Source organism: Schistocerca piceifrons, chromosome 6 (genome assembly GCF_021461385.2).
Source record: "Schistocerca piceifrons isolate TAMUIC-IGC-003096 chromosome 6, iqSchPice1.1, whole genome shotgun sequence".
In the NCBI taxonomy this organism is placed as follows: domain Eukaryota; kingdom Metazoa; phylum Arthropoda; class Insecta; order Orthoptera; family Acrididae; genus Schistocerca; species Schistocerca piceifrons.
Genome location: NC_060143.1, coordinates 197241992 through 197257636, shown reverse-complemented (window position 1 = coordinate 197257636; position 15645 = coordinate 197241992).

Sequence of the window (15645 nt, the reverse complement as noted above, 5' to 3'; positions counted from 1 at the left end):
TATTGTTATAATTATCTTTACGACCAATAGAGTAGAGAAACTAGTAACAAATAGAAAAAAATTCAAAACCTGACAGGGGTTCGAACATATGACTTCCAGCACCGGAGAGAATTACGCAACATCTAAGCCACCGAAGTTAATATGTGAGACTTTTGCAGTTAGCATATTTCAAAACACCTGCTTATGTTCTATTTATCAACGCACGAATTGTCATAGCAGTTTAAAGGCGTGTTCGGTAGCTAAAAATTTAATACGAATTGCATAGTTACTGCTACTCGAGCCGAAAAAGAACATATATAAGTGATGTTGAATCGTTATTTTATGCTGTCAGAATTCCCAAACGTAATTGTTCATTGTAAATATTTCGAATTTTCCTTTCGTACTCTGCTGCTAAGTGCTTATAAAAAGCCTTTGAACCAATCACGTAAATTGCGAGGTGTCTCCCAAGAGCTGTTACGAGACTGACAATCAACTACACACGGTAGCCGGTAACTTCCTTAACTTAACCTTCAACATTGAAAAAAATTATTTTCAGCATCTGCGGCTTGGGAATGGCCTAGTCATATGTTTTCTTGCCATTTTTTTGTGTTAATATCATCTTTTTTTATAATATCACTTATTATCTGCTAAAAACCGAAGCGATGAATCGTAGTGCCACTACACTATAAATTGACGATTAGAGCTGAAACTGACTTTGAACAGTGAATTTTCGCCAGTAAAATATCATCCGACTTCACAGCCATGTGATCAAGGATTAACGTTTAGACAACGCAGATTTCCAGGTTAGGCTTGATCTAAAGTCATTTGCTGTTTTAACCTAAGGTTAAATGCTTTATACAATCGACCGAAGACTTCCGGCATAAGAAGTCACCCTCATTCAGCCAACGACCTTGTCGAAAAGGGCGGATGAGCGGACTGAGGTTCAGGGCACTCTCTTGGGGTGGAAAACTGCACCTAAAGGCGGAAGAATCAGCAATGGTCAACAGCTTGAGGATGCAGAAGGCAATGGAAACCATTGCATTAAAGACACATAGCGTGTATCCACAGGACATGTGGCCTGTAACTGGTAAAGTGTCATGATGATCTCTCCATTGGCAAAAGATTCCGGAATAGTCCCCCATTCGTATCTCTGGGAGGGGACTGCCAAGGGGGAGGTGACCACGGGAAAAAGATTCAATAACCAACGAAAGTATAACGTTCTACGAGTCTTGCCGTGGAGTGTCAGAAGCTTGAACGTGGTAGGGAAGCTAGGAAATCTGAAAAGGAAAATGCAAAGGCTCAAGCTAGATGTATTAGGGGTCCGTGAAGTGAAACGGAAAGAAGAAAAGGATTTCCGGACAGGTGGGTATGGGGTGATATCAACAGCAGCAGAAAATCGTATAACGGGAGTAGGATTTGTTATGAATAGGATGGTAAGGCAGAGAGTGTGTTACTGTGAACACTTCAGTGATAGGGTTGTTCTTATCAGAATCGACAGCAAACCAACGCCGACAACGATAGTTCTGGTGTAGGCCTACATGCCGACGTCGCAACCTGAAGACGAGGAGATAGAGAAACTATATGAGGATACTGAAAGGGTAATACAGTACGTAAAGGGAGATGAAACTCTAATGGTAATGGGGGACTGAAATGCAGTTGTGGGGAAAGGAGTAGAAGAATAGATTCCAGGGGAATATGGGCTTGGGAGTTCTGTAATAAATTTCAGCTAGTAACAGCGAACGGCGAATACTTTGTTCAAGAATCGCAAGAGGATGAGGTACACTTGGAAAAGGCCGTGTGATACGGGAAGATTTCAGTTAGATTACATCATGGTCAGACAGAGATTCCGAAATCAGGTACTAGATTTTAAGGCTTATCCCGGAACAGATATAAACTCAGGTCACAATGTAGCAATGATGAAGAGTAGGCTGAAATTTAAGAGATTAGTCTGCGCAGAACCCTCAGTGCGCCAGTCGTACACCCAAATGGCCATTTTTTTTATTTTTTTATTTGATGCTGTAGTGTTGTTCTTGTGATTATTTACTGAATGCTGCATATTTCAAGCTACGAGGAGCGTTGCGTAAGTGTTAGAAAAAACAGAGCGTAAAACGGAAAAAGTCTAACATTTGTGAGATTTTGATCTCTTTGGATTTCAGAGAGGGTTGAAAGCAATGGGAACAGTCTGAAATATTTGTGCCACGTGTAGAAGAAATCACGCCAGGAAATAGTTTTCTCGTTGAAGCAGGATCGTTTTGACATAAATCATTCGCCACGTTCAGGAAGAGCTGAGGACTCCGATTAAGGACGTTTTGATCGTTTACCACTGTGGTCCATGTCAGTGTACCCTGTAGTCTGACTGGAAAATGTAATGAATTGCGACCGTTTACCTTTCGTGAGACATTAGCTTTCATTGAGCAATGCTGGACAAAATCAGAAGGAAGATTAGAGTTAAGCGGCCCATTGACAACGAGGCTATAGGAGGCGAACCAGAAGCTTGGTTTGGAAAACTCCAGAACCAATGCAGAGCTGAAAACAGCCATTCAGGAGGTGATCAACAGCATCGATGTTCCGACACTTCAGCAGGTCTTGCAGAATTTCGATATTCATCTGCGCCACACCATCGCCAATGATGGCATGCATATCGAACACGTCGTAACCTAAATCCGAACATCTGTAGTGAGGTTTAAATGTTGAAAAAAGTGTGTGCAGTCCGTAGTTTGTAACTAATTTACGTTAACTGTCACCCTGTAAAAAGAAAGTCATGGTTCAGCCCAAACAAAAGATACCTCAAGGAAAGGCCAGTGCGAGTCCACAAATTCTAATGTTTTGCAGCTGGTGGCACAAAAAAGGTGTTTTGTGTTATGAATAGCTTCTTATCGGTGTGTCCACAGAAGGTGACATTTGTTGCCAAAAACTGATACGCCTTGGAGTCACAACAGAAGAAAAACGACCACAAAGACTGCATTGAGTGTTGTTGCTAGAGCACGAGAACCCCCACCTGCACTCCGATTATTTCACAAAAGAAGCTAACCAGGAGCTTGGTTTGAATATTATGCATCAATTGTCGTATTCTTCTAATCTTATGCCCTCAAGTGTTTACCTCTCTCGCTCATTATCGAACAACCAGAACCTGTGGTCTAGGGGTAGTGTCTTTGATTCGTAATCGGAACGTCCTGGCTTCCGGGTTCGAACCTAGCAGTTCCTTAAAATTTGATAAAAATCATAAGCAACAGTAGCCGAAGACTCTCGTTCTGTCAACGGATTTGTCAAAGAGGGCTGAGGCAAGGAAGAATCAACAATGAATACCAGCATGACGGTGTAGGAGGCAATGCAAAGCACTGCATTAAAGCCACATATGCTGCAATTATAAAGTGTCAAAATGGTCTCTCCATTGACAAGAGATTCTCTATTAGCCTCCATTCAGATCTCCGGGAGTGGACTGGTAAGACGCAGGTGACAATAAGAAAAAGCTAGGATAACCAACGAAAGGGCGGCATGCTACGAGTCAGGGCGTGGAATGTGAGAAGTTTTAATGTGGTAAGGATGCTATAAAATCTGAAAAGAGAAATGCAATAGCTCAACCTAGATATAGAGAAATGGATAGAAGACAAGGATTTGTGGTCAGACGAATATAGGGTAATATCAATAACAGCGGAAAATGGTGTAACAGGAGTAACATTCGTTATAAATAGGGAGGCAGGGTAGAGAGTGAATTATGCGAACAGTTCAGTGAGAGGATAGTTCTCATTAGAATTGATACCAAATCAAAGCTGACAACAATAGTTCAGGTATACATGCCGATGTCCCACGCAGAAGATGAAAAAATAGAGAAAATATGTGCAGCTATTGAACAGGTAGCGCAGTATGTAAAGGGAGATGAAAATCTAATGATCATGAGGGATAGGAAATCGATTGTACGGGAAGAAGAGGAATAAAGAGTTACGGGAGAGTATGGGCTTGGTAATAGGAATGAGAGAGGAGAGAGACTAATTGATTTCAGCAATACGTGTCAGCTAGAAACAGCGAATACTCTGTTCAAGAATCACAAGAGGAGGAGCTGTACTCGTACTTGGAAAAGGACTTGAGACAAAGGTAGATTTTAGCAAGATTTCATCATGGTCAGACAGACATCCAAAAATCAGGTATTGGTTTGTGAGGTATACGCAGGATCAGATGTAGGCTCAGCTCACAATTTATTAACGATGAACAGCAGAGTGAATTTGAACAGAATAGTACGGAAGATGGATAATCGCTTGGTTCGTTGATTCGGGAGAGGGGACCAAACAGCTAGGTCAACGGTCCTATCGGATTAGCTAAGCATCGACAAGAAAGTCGGCCTTGGCCATTCACAGGAACCATCCCGGCATTCAGCTGAAGCGATTTAGAGAAATCGTGGAAAACTGAAATCAGAATGGCCGGACGCTAGTTTGAACCGTCGTCCTCCCAAATGCGATGATGATGATTTCGGTTTGTGGGGCGCTCAACGTTGTGGTTGTCAGCGCCCCTACTAATTCCCAATCTTTTCACGGTCCAGCCTCGCTATTCTCCTGAATGATGATGAAATGATGAGGACAACACAAACACCTAGTCCCCAGGTGAAGAAAATCCCCGACGCAACCCGGAATCCAACCCGAGCAGAGGCATCAACATTAAGAGTGTAAGGGAACTCCACTTTTAAGCGCGGAGGAGAGAGTGAATTTGTGAAAAGACTACACTGAAGTATCTGTGAGGAGGGCTTGTTCGCCGACGTGACAGAAGAATAAAATGGAGTCGATATGGACCCTGTAACCAAGAGGCAGCAACGCTAACCACTTTTTCTTTTTTTTTTGTTGATCCCATTTTGTTCGTTAGTGTTTGTTGTATTTGTTCGGGGCGGACGTCCCATGATGCTCGTTCAAGTTCATCGTTGACTCATTAACTCAGTTTTTTTTTATTATTACAGAAGTCAGCTAACCCTCTGACCGAACACGCTGAGCTACTGAACCGGCTAACCACTTGAGCACAAGCTGCGGACTCCGTCTAGTGTGCTAACCACTGCGCCACCTCGCTCCGTCAGTGTAGAAAGAAGTGGGATACTGGAGTACTGAGGAATGATGATACGCCTTTGCAGTTTGCTTAAGATGTCGATTCTGTGATAAGGAATACCACAGTAGGCAGTTCAGTTGAAGAGGAACGGACGTCTCTAAATGACTTAGGAGTGAAATAGGTAGGAAGTGCAGGAAAGCCAAAGCGAAATGGCTGCAGGAAAACTGTGTAGAAATCTAAGAAGAAACGATTGTCAGGACTGATTCCGCATATAGAAAAGTCAAAACGACCTCCGTTGGAATGAAAAGCAGAGGCATCAACATTAAGAGTGTAAGGGAACTCCACTTTTAAGCGCGGAGGAGAGAGTGAATTGGTGAAAAGACTACACTGAGGTATCTGTGAGGAGGGCTTGTTCGACGACGCGACAGAAGAATAAAATGGAGTCGATATGGAAGTTCAGTGTTAGAATCGGGATTTAAAAAGAGTTCTGGAAGAGATGAGATCAAATAAGACAGAAGGGATAGATAACATTTCATTGGAATTTCAAAAACATTGGTGGAAGTGACAACCAAACAACTATTCAGATTGGCGTGTGGCGTCTATGAGAACGGCGGCATATCATCAGACTTTCGGGAAAATATCATCCATACAATTACGAAAATATCAAAGGCAAGTAAAAGCGAAAACTACAGCACAGTCAGCTTAACAACTCATGCATTCAACTTTAGTTTTGAGATACGTAGAGGCAATGTGTTTCGTGAAAGTAAATAAAGATTTATTAAGCAACAACAGCTGAAAACAATTCAGTTTTATAATTTTTCCTCTTTTTCATTTTTCTCCTCATTTGCCCAACTTTTTCGCTGTTTGGATCGAAAGTAATTTTTTCCACCCTTTGCCATCCCTAAAATTTGTCGCCCTAGGCGGCTAGCTAGTCTTGCCTTATTATAGAATTGGCCCTGCAACTCCATTCTCGCCATTTTCCGAAGCCTTCGACAAGTGTCATTCAAAGCAAAGTGACTGACATTTGCCTGTGTTACATTTTCTACTCGGATCACTTTCTGGGCCATACGTTCCAGAAGGCTTTCGATACCGTTCATTACAGCGTCTTCTAGCCAAACTGCGTGCCTATGGAATATCGCTTCAGTTGTGCGACTGGATTCGTGATTTCCTGTCAGAAAGGACACAGTTCGTAGTAATAGACGCAAAGTCATCGAGTAAAACAGAAGTAAAATCCGGCGTTTCCCAAGGAAGTGTTACAGGCCCTCTATTCATCTATATTAACGATATAGGAGACAATCTTAGCAGCCGTCTTAGATTGTTTGCGGATGATGCTGTCATTTACCGTCTTATAAAGTCATCAGATGACCAAAACGAATTGCAAAATGTTTTAGATAAGATATCTGTATGGTGCGAAAAGTGGTAGTTGACCCTGAATAAAGAAAAGTGTGGTTATTCACATGAGTACTAAAAGAAATCCACTAACTTTCGATTACGCGATAAGTCACACAAATCTGAAGTCTGTAAATTTAACTAAATACTTAGGGGTTACAATTACAAATAACCTAAATATGGAACGATCACGTAGATAATGTTGTGGGTAGAGCAAAACAAAGACTGCGATTCATTGGCAGAACACTTAGAAGGTGTCACAGGTCTGCTAAAGAGACTGCTTACACCACGCTTGTCCCCCCTATTCTGGAGTATTGCTGTGCAGTGTGGGATCCAAATCAGGTGGGACTGACGGATGACATCGAAAAAGTACATAGAAGCGCGGCTCGTTTTGTATTATCGCGTAATAGAGGAGATAGTGCCACAGACGTGATACGCGAATTGGAGTGGCAATCATTAAAACAAAGGCGTTTTTCGTTGCAACGGTATCTTCTCATGAAATTTTAATCACCAGTTTTCTCCTCCAATCGCAGAAACATTCTGTTGGCACCCACCTACATAGGGAGAAATGATCATCGCGATAATATAATAGAAATCAGGGCTCGCACAGAAAAATTTAAGTGCTCGTTTATCCCGTTCGTGAATGGAACGCTCGAAGACAGCTAGAAGGTGGTTCATTGAACCCTCTGCCAGGCACTTTATTGTGAATAGCAGAGTAATCACGTAGATGTAGATGTTGATGACGAGAATAATATAGAGATGAAGCGAAAAGAAAACTGAGGATCTGTTAGATGACGTTCATTTTGCCTTGAGGAAAGAGGTAGTCCTGACGTTGTGCTTCATAATAGAAGCAGGCCCGAAGAAAAATTAAGGCACCTTCATAGGATATGTCGACTTGGAAAAAAATGGTGCAAGATCTTCGAGATTCTGAGAAAAATAGAAGTAAGCTATAGGGTAAGACGGCTAACGTACATTATGGACAAGAATCGACAGGCGACACTAAGAGTGGAAGACCAAGAAAGAGGCGCTCGGATTTAAAAAGGTGTAATGCAGGAAGTCAGTCTTTCGTGTCTACCGTTCAATCCTTACATCAAAGAAGCAATGACGGAAATAAAAGAAAGTTTCAAAAATGAGAATGAAATTCAGATTGAAAGGATATCAATGATAAGATTTGCTGATGACATTGTTATTTGCAGTATAATAATAAATAATGTCGTGTGACGAGGGCCTCCCGTCGGGTCGACCGCTCGCCTGGTGCAAGTCTTTCGAGTTGACACCACTTCGGCGACTTGCGCGTCGATGGGGATGAAATGATGATGATTAGGACAACACAACACCCGGTCCCTGAGCGGAGAAAATCTCCGACGCAGCCGGGAATCGAACCCGGGCCCTTAGGATTGACAGTTCGTCACGCTGACCACTAAGCTAGCGGGGGCGGACGTTATTTGCAGTGAAGGTGAAGAAAAATTACAGGATCTGTTGAACGAAATGAATGGCGTACTGAGTACAGAATAAGGGCTGAGAGTAAACCCAAGAAATGCGAAAGTAATGAGAAGTAGCAGAAATGAGAATAGTGAAAAGCTTAACATCAAAACCGGTGATCACGAAGGAGAAGAGGTTGACGAATTCGGCGATCTTGCAAGTAAAATAACCCGTACGGACGAAGCAAGGAGGACATAAAAAGAGTACTAGAAAAGGCAAAGGGGGCATTCCTGGCCAAAGGAAGTCTACTAGTTTCAAACATGGGCCTTCATACGAGAGAGAAATTTTTGAGAATCTGCGTGCCATACAGCATTGTATGGTAGTGAATCAGTGATTGTGGGAAAGCAAGAACAGAAGAGAATCGAAGCGTTTGAGGTGTGGTGCTACAGAAGAGAGTTGAAAATTAGTTGGCTTGTACACTCCTGGAAATTGAAATAAGAACACCGTGAATTCATTGTCCCAGGAAGGGGAAACTTTATTGACACATTCCTGGGGTCAGATACATCACATGATCACACTGACAGAACCACAGGCACATAGACACAGGCAACAGAGCATGCACAATGTCGGCACTAGTACAGTGTATATCCACCTTTCGCAGCAATGCAGGCTGCTATTCTCCCATGGAGACGATCGTAGAGATGCTGGATGTAGTCCTGTGGAACGGCTTGCCATGCCATTTCCACCTGGCGCCTCAGTTGGACCAGCGTTCGTGCTGGACGTGCAGACTGCGTGAGACGACGCTTCATCCAGTCCCAAACATGCTCAATGGGGGACAGATCCGGAGATCTTGCTGGCCAGGGTAGTTGACTTACACCTTCTAGAGCACGTTGGGTGGCACGGGATACATGCGGACGTGCATTGTCCTGTTGGAACAGCAAGTTCCCTTGCCGGTCTAGGAATGGTAGAACGATGGGTTCGATGACGGTTTGGATGTACCGTGCACTATTCAGTGTCCCCTCGACGATCACCAGTGGTGTACGGCCAGTGTAGGAGATCGCTCCCCACACCAGATGCCGGATGTTGGCCCTGTGTGCCTCGGTCGTATGCAGTCCTGATTGTGGCGCTCACCTGCACGGCGCCAAACACGCATACGACCATCATTGGCACCAAGGCAGAAGCGACTCTCATCGCTGAAGACGACACGTCTCCATTCGTCCCTCCATTCACGCCTGTCGCGACACCACTGGAGGCGGGCTGCACGAGGTTGGGGCGTGAGCGGAAGACGGCCTAACGGTGTGCGGGACCGTAGCCCAGCTTCATGGAGACGGTTGCGAATGGTCCTCGCCGATACCCCAGGAGCAACAGTGTCCCTAATTTGCTGGGAAGTGGCGGTGCGGTCCCCTACGGCACTGGGTAGGATCCTACGGTCTTGGCGTGCATCCGTGCGTCGCTGCGGTCCGGTCCCAGGTCGACGGGCACGTGCACCTTCCGCCGACCACTGGCGACAACATCGATGTACTGTGGAGACCTCACGCCCCACGTGTTGAGCAATTCGGCGGTACGTCCACCCGGCCTCCCGCATGCCCACTATACGCCCTCGCTCAAAGTCCGTCAACTGCACATACGGTTCACGTCCACGCTGTCGCGGCATGCTACCAGTGTTAAAGACTGCGATGGAGCTCCGTATGCCACGGCAAACTGGCTGACACTGACGGCGGCGGTGCACAAATGCTGCGCAGCTAGCGCCATTCGACGGCCAACACCGCGGTTCCTGGTGTGTCCGCTGTGCCGTGCATGTGATCATTGCTTGTACAGCCCTCTCGCAGTGTCCGGAGCAAGTATGGTGGGTCTGACACACCGGTGTCAATGTGTTCTTTTTTCCATTTCCAGGAGTGTATATTAAGACCTGAGAGAATAATTTCAGTCGTGCTACAGGGAGCTGTAGAAGGTAAACCTCTAGAGAAAGACAGAGATTGGAGTACATCTAACAAATAATTGGCGATTTGGGTGTAGTATCATTGCCACAGATACTACCAGAACGCCGCGCCAACACAAGGTTGGCAGCCCGTCGTCTGCCGAACACAGCGCACTCTAGCGGGCTGTGCAGCTCGACGGAACTGGAGTGTGGCTCGTTCACTTCTTAGCTAGATTTCAACCTAGGCAGACACGCTTTCATAATCGGCCCTCAGCCAGTTCAATAATGTTTGCATTGATTCTCTGAGGAGGGCCCATCAGGCTTAGTCCCTGAGAATATATTGTATTAGTTCATGGTATTCCATGTTACGAGATTGTCAGTTCATAGCCGCAGCTGCCGTCCTACAAACTACTGAAGATAAGTAATTCCATTGTACTATGTGTTTCTTGAATAATAATCCTTCTCTCTAACAGTGTGCCGTACCGCATATTATTGCAACCTGGACTGCTTCAGCTCCTATCAACTCGGCCTCCTACTTTTTGCATTTAGTAACGAGCTGAAAACACCCACGCGTTTTGTGCCTCTAAACAGTGAGACACAAAATAGTGGGATGTAAGTGCTACTCTGAGGTAAGAAGATTGGCACAAGAGAGAAATTCTAGGCGAACTGCATCAAACCAGTTAGAAGACAGATGACCTCCTCCTCCCACCCCCAACCCTCAAAAAATGAATCGACCATAAATGTCTTTGCGTACGGAAATATGCTTTAAGTTTTGATTGACAACAACGTTGACACCAGTCCAGGAGGTTTCTAGAGACGTGGAAACGAAAAAGTGCCTGAGCTTCGTTAGACCGTTTTAGAAAATGTGATAATAATGGTAATGGATAATAGTAATGAATATATTTTTGTTGAATAATTTCTTTCTTATTTTCATCTGATTTTGTTTTCAGTAAAATTACGCTTAAAGCTATAAAATTGCACCATACTGACACCAATGAATTACAACTTATCATAACAACCTTACAACAAAAGTCTGTTCTCATTTAATATAAAGCATCCATAAAACGAGAGTGTCTAAATTCTCATGAATTAGTAAAATACTAAATACTTTTGACGTTGAAACGGTCTGTGCACTTCTGTGTCACTTTCAAATAGCATTTCATAGCTACCACGTAAGTATGGAAATGTAGCAATGGGAGTAGACGCTTTAAGAAATCCTGTTAACAAACTATTCTGTGCCACAATGTCAACCATAAAATTGTGTATTCACAAAAAACTAATAATTGAGTGAACAGAAGCAAAAGAGATGGAGGCATTGACAAATTAACCTTTCTGCAATATCATAAGTTTTTAACCTTTAGTTGTACTGATTACTGAATGTAGTGAAAATATTCTGAATATTTATGTACTGATTTTCAAACAGGTTGCATGTATCTTCCTCACAGATGAGGTAAAAAGCTGGTCTCAAATGAGATTGGAACTGGCAGCTACGGTAGTGTTTGTTTTAGAGTGTGGTCATGTTACTACAGAGTTAGCAATAAACAGCAGCGATCAGCACTTACCCTGTGTCCTAATGATGGCTAAAACAGGTAACTTACAACATAAAAGACGACATTAATTGTGGTTTTTTCCTGGACTCAAAACATAAACTTGATGATTCGATGAAACCCCATAAGTGAAAATCGGTCAGAATATTTAATTGAAATGCAAAGAAAATATGAAGATAATTCACAGGCAATCCGGGAATTATATCGACTATCACAGAGTTGCCAGATGTATTCTTCAATGTTGCTAAATGTTCATCACAGAAACAGCAGGAAGAATATGTTACCACAGCCAATTTTTTTCTTGAGCAGGCTAACAATTCAGGAACAAAGCTTTCACTTCTACGACGCTGTGCAAACAGTCTCCAAACTGATGGTGGTCTGAAAGATGAAAAGCGTAAGCCAATGGTTGTGAGCCAACGAGAAAATTAATTGGGAGATCCTCCACTTCAACAGCTATTACAATTACTTTCGCTTTAGTCTCTAGGACATCAGAATGTTCAGTGGAAATCATCGACCTGTAATTGTTACAACAGATTGCTACATTACGTGCAAATAATAAAATAATTTAATGCTCATTCTCCTGAAGAGCTCAATGACAAACGAACCCAAAGAACGTGTTAAAAAACGTAGCTTGAATTTGCGTTTATACATAGCAACCAACAGCAATGTTACGGAGATACAGACAGAGGGGCAGATGGTGCTGGACTATGTGGAAACTGTCCACATACCGCTGAGTCAACACTCTTTGTATCCAACACACAGTACCAATTCCTATCTTATGTTACTTAATCAAAACAATATGCCCCATGCTTACATCTTTCTTGCCGCGCGGGATTAGCCGAGCAGTTTAGGCGCTGCAGTCATGGACTGTGCCGCTGGTCCCGGCGGAGGTTCGTGTCCTCCCTCGGGCATGGGTGTGTGTATTTGTCATTAGGATAATTTAGGTTAAGTAGTATGTAAGCTTAGGGGCTGATGACCTTAGCAGTTAAGTCCCATGAGATTACACGCACATTTGAACATTTTGAACACATCTTTCTTCCTCAAGAGACAGTCAGACTCTTTGCGGAGACGAGCTTGATCAACCACTTTGGACCTCAGGTGTTTCTCGTATGAAAGTAGTATACTACTGAAATTAATCACCATGTACTGTGCTACTCTGGGAACTAGGACCTTCGTTCTACTGTCAACCAGGGATAACCATCGACTCCTTGATTCTACAATTTCAAAGCAGCCCCTGAGTTTGTTTATGATCTACGGATTAATACTAGAACAGATGTCCTGACATTACTGGAAACCCTCACTTCAATTCAAGGACAGGTGAGAAGAGTGGAATCCCATCACTGATAGGTGTATACAAACGGATGCGTCCAGCTTCTGAATCCTCAGCTTCTAGGAATCCAAATTTACTTGAAGATCTCATAGTTTATTCTGTCGTTAAGAACACTCACTTTTCAACTGGAATTATTAACTGATTAGGACAAATTGCTCCTCCATCAACTCATTCGTATAGACTCAGAAACGAAATCTCACACACTAGCCTCGTATTCGCAAAGCAGTCACCTACGATTTCTCATACAATATGCTGAATGTAGGTTGTCAGGGGACTTGTGAATCGTTTTCAATATCATACGTCAAAATGTCAGTGCCTCTGGGATTTTCACAAAGGCATCAGAATCTCAGTGTCGTATAATGTTGTCTGCGATTTGTCAGTTGAGTGGAGGCAACAGTTGAAACAACAGAAAACCACTCTGGGCTATTCAAAGTCATACATTCTGTTAGCTTTGGGCATACTACTCATTCATTAATTGGGTGACATTCTTCGACGTTAATTTGTTTGTCGTCATGGTAATGAATCATGAGAAATGGTTGGAGATTTAACCAGGAGGACCATGTTCCCGTCATCCGCTTTTCTGACTGGATGTTCCGCTTTTACCCCAAAAATTAAATGAAAAGCCAAGGTAAATAGAAAACTGTACGTAGTGAACATCCAATGGTTCTATCCGTCCATCTCTACCATTTAATAAAATAATTAAAACAACCGATAGAAAATGTTCTAATAACTAATAAATAATAATAGCACTAGTAATAGTATGCAATTAATTAATGTTGTTTGGCAGAGTCCATCAGTTTGCTGAGGAGTATCAAAAGCCGGCCACCCCGGTTCTAGGCGCTACAGTCTGGAACCACGTGACCGCTACGGTCGCAGGTTCGAATCCTGCCTCAGGCATGGATGTGTGTGATGTCCTTAGGTTAGTTAGGTTTAAGTAGTTCTAAGTTCTAGGGGACTGATGACCTTAGAAGTTAAGTCCCACAGTGCTCAGAGCCATTTGAACCAGCCATTTTGATTATCAAAAGTTGCCTGTTCAGTCTACACAAAAACTGCAGAATGCGCTCGGAGGTTTTCTTAAGATTCCGTAAACTGAATTTCGTTCATGTCCTTTTCAGCTGCGTTAGAGAAGGGGAGAAAAGCATCTGACTTTATTTGTACCACTTGTACAGCGATATATCTCCCTATGGCTGCAGCTGAATTCACATGGGTAAACGAGCGCGATATCCCAGAGCTTTAACAGAGTCAACGAAAGAAGACACGTAATAGCTGCTATGTGCTTTCTGCGGCAGCTTCGCGCGCCTGTATCAACCAATCACGTAACGCGATTATGTATGAGACTCCACGGCAAAATCTCAGTGTTGTCGCAGTTCTATAGACGACAGTTATCGTTTTTCGCCTGCGTGCATTTGCACTTCGCAGTTGAAAGCTGGCAACAGCGCTGCCAGCTGTCAGGCGTCTTAGGCCGACTCTACTGTATGAGGCACAAATGCCGTGAACAATATCTCACTTTTGTATGAGGGGTAGGGTGACCAGACGTTCGGATTAATCCGGACATGTCCTTTTTTTTAGCTCTTTGTCCGGGGTGCGGGAGGATTTTTACACTGTCCGGCTTTTTCGCGAAGTTGAGCCTAATAAAGTTAGATTTAGAATTCGTCCCGTTCTATTGCGCTTTTCTTAAATACTTTAACTATTGGCACAGCCTTCGTGATAAACATGCACGAAGGCGGTGTTAGTAGGTGGCACCAGGATCGTCAATGTTGTCGTTTATCGACCTATAATATCGATTATTTAAAATTTTCGCTTCGTATTTTCGCTCTGTATTGGCTTGGCTTCCTGTAGTGCACGTGTGATTTGTGAGTGTAATTTTTAACTGAGTGAGTTACGCAAAATATTTGGCTATGCTTAAACGAAAGTGTATATTTTCTGATGTCCTATCCTGCAAATAACCGGCTTTCAAGAAAGGGAGAAATGAATTTGAAGCGGAATGTAAGATATGTGGAGCTGGAACGTACGTCTCAGTGGTCAATAAAGGTAAGAAATAACTCGACAGATTAACTGTCATGGTTTTATATCATTGTTTCACATTCATTCAATTTATTTTTATTCGGAAGGTTAAAGTGCAGTTTACATGTCGTCACCCGCTGCTTGAATTGTAGATGTTGGTAGCGGTGCGTCGAATGAAGGGAGGTGAATGGTCTTACGTTTTTCGCTTTGTAAACAATACCGTGTTGTTGACATATTTGAAGCCACACTGTCACCACAATCAATGTTTCTAATTTAAAATAAAATAAAAATATTGCTCTGGGAATCACCATCCGACCACCAGTATCAATTAACTACTAGTTTTACCGGTAATTCCCGGCAGTCACGTGACTTGTCCAAAGCTGACGGGTGGTATCCTCATCTGTAGTTGACCCGTTTGATGTGTCCTCTTTTTTCTTCCTTTGTCCACCTTTTTGAAGCTGTTTGTCCTCCTTTTTAAACAACTACATCTGGTCACCCTAATGAGGGGCGTTCAACGAGCAACGCAGCACATTTTTTTTCACTCTGCTAGTTTCAGTTGAAAAAAGGCGGAATTTGTTGTGGGACGTCATGAAACGCTCCTGCTTCAGCCCTTATGGTTTCATGGAATTCTGATAGTTGGTGGCGGTATACACAGCCTTCAAAATGGCGTCTGTAACAAAGTTACGTTCCAAACAGAGAGCTGCCATTGAGTTTCTTTTAGCGACAAACCAGAATACTGCAAATATACATAGGCACTTGTAGAATGCCAAGGGGGAGCCTAGCAGTGAACAAAAGCACGGCGATTCTCTAGATTCTCTAGATTGTCGCACAGATGACAAAATGGTAGATACCGAAATAGACGACAGAGGGATATAGAAACAATTAAAATCTCTCAAAAGAGGAAAGTCCGCTGGACCTGAAGGGATACCACTTCGATTTTACACAGAGTACGCGAAGGAACTTTGCCCCCCTTCTTGCAGCGATGTACCGTAGGTCTCTAGAAGAGCGTTGCGTTCCAAAGGATTGGAAAA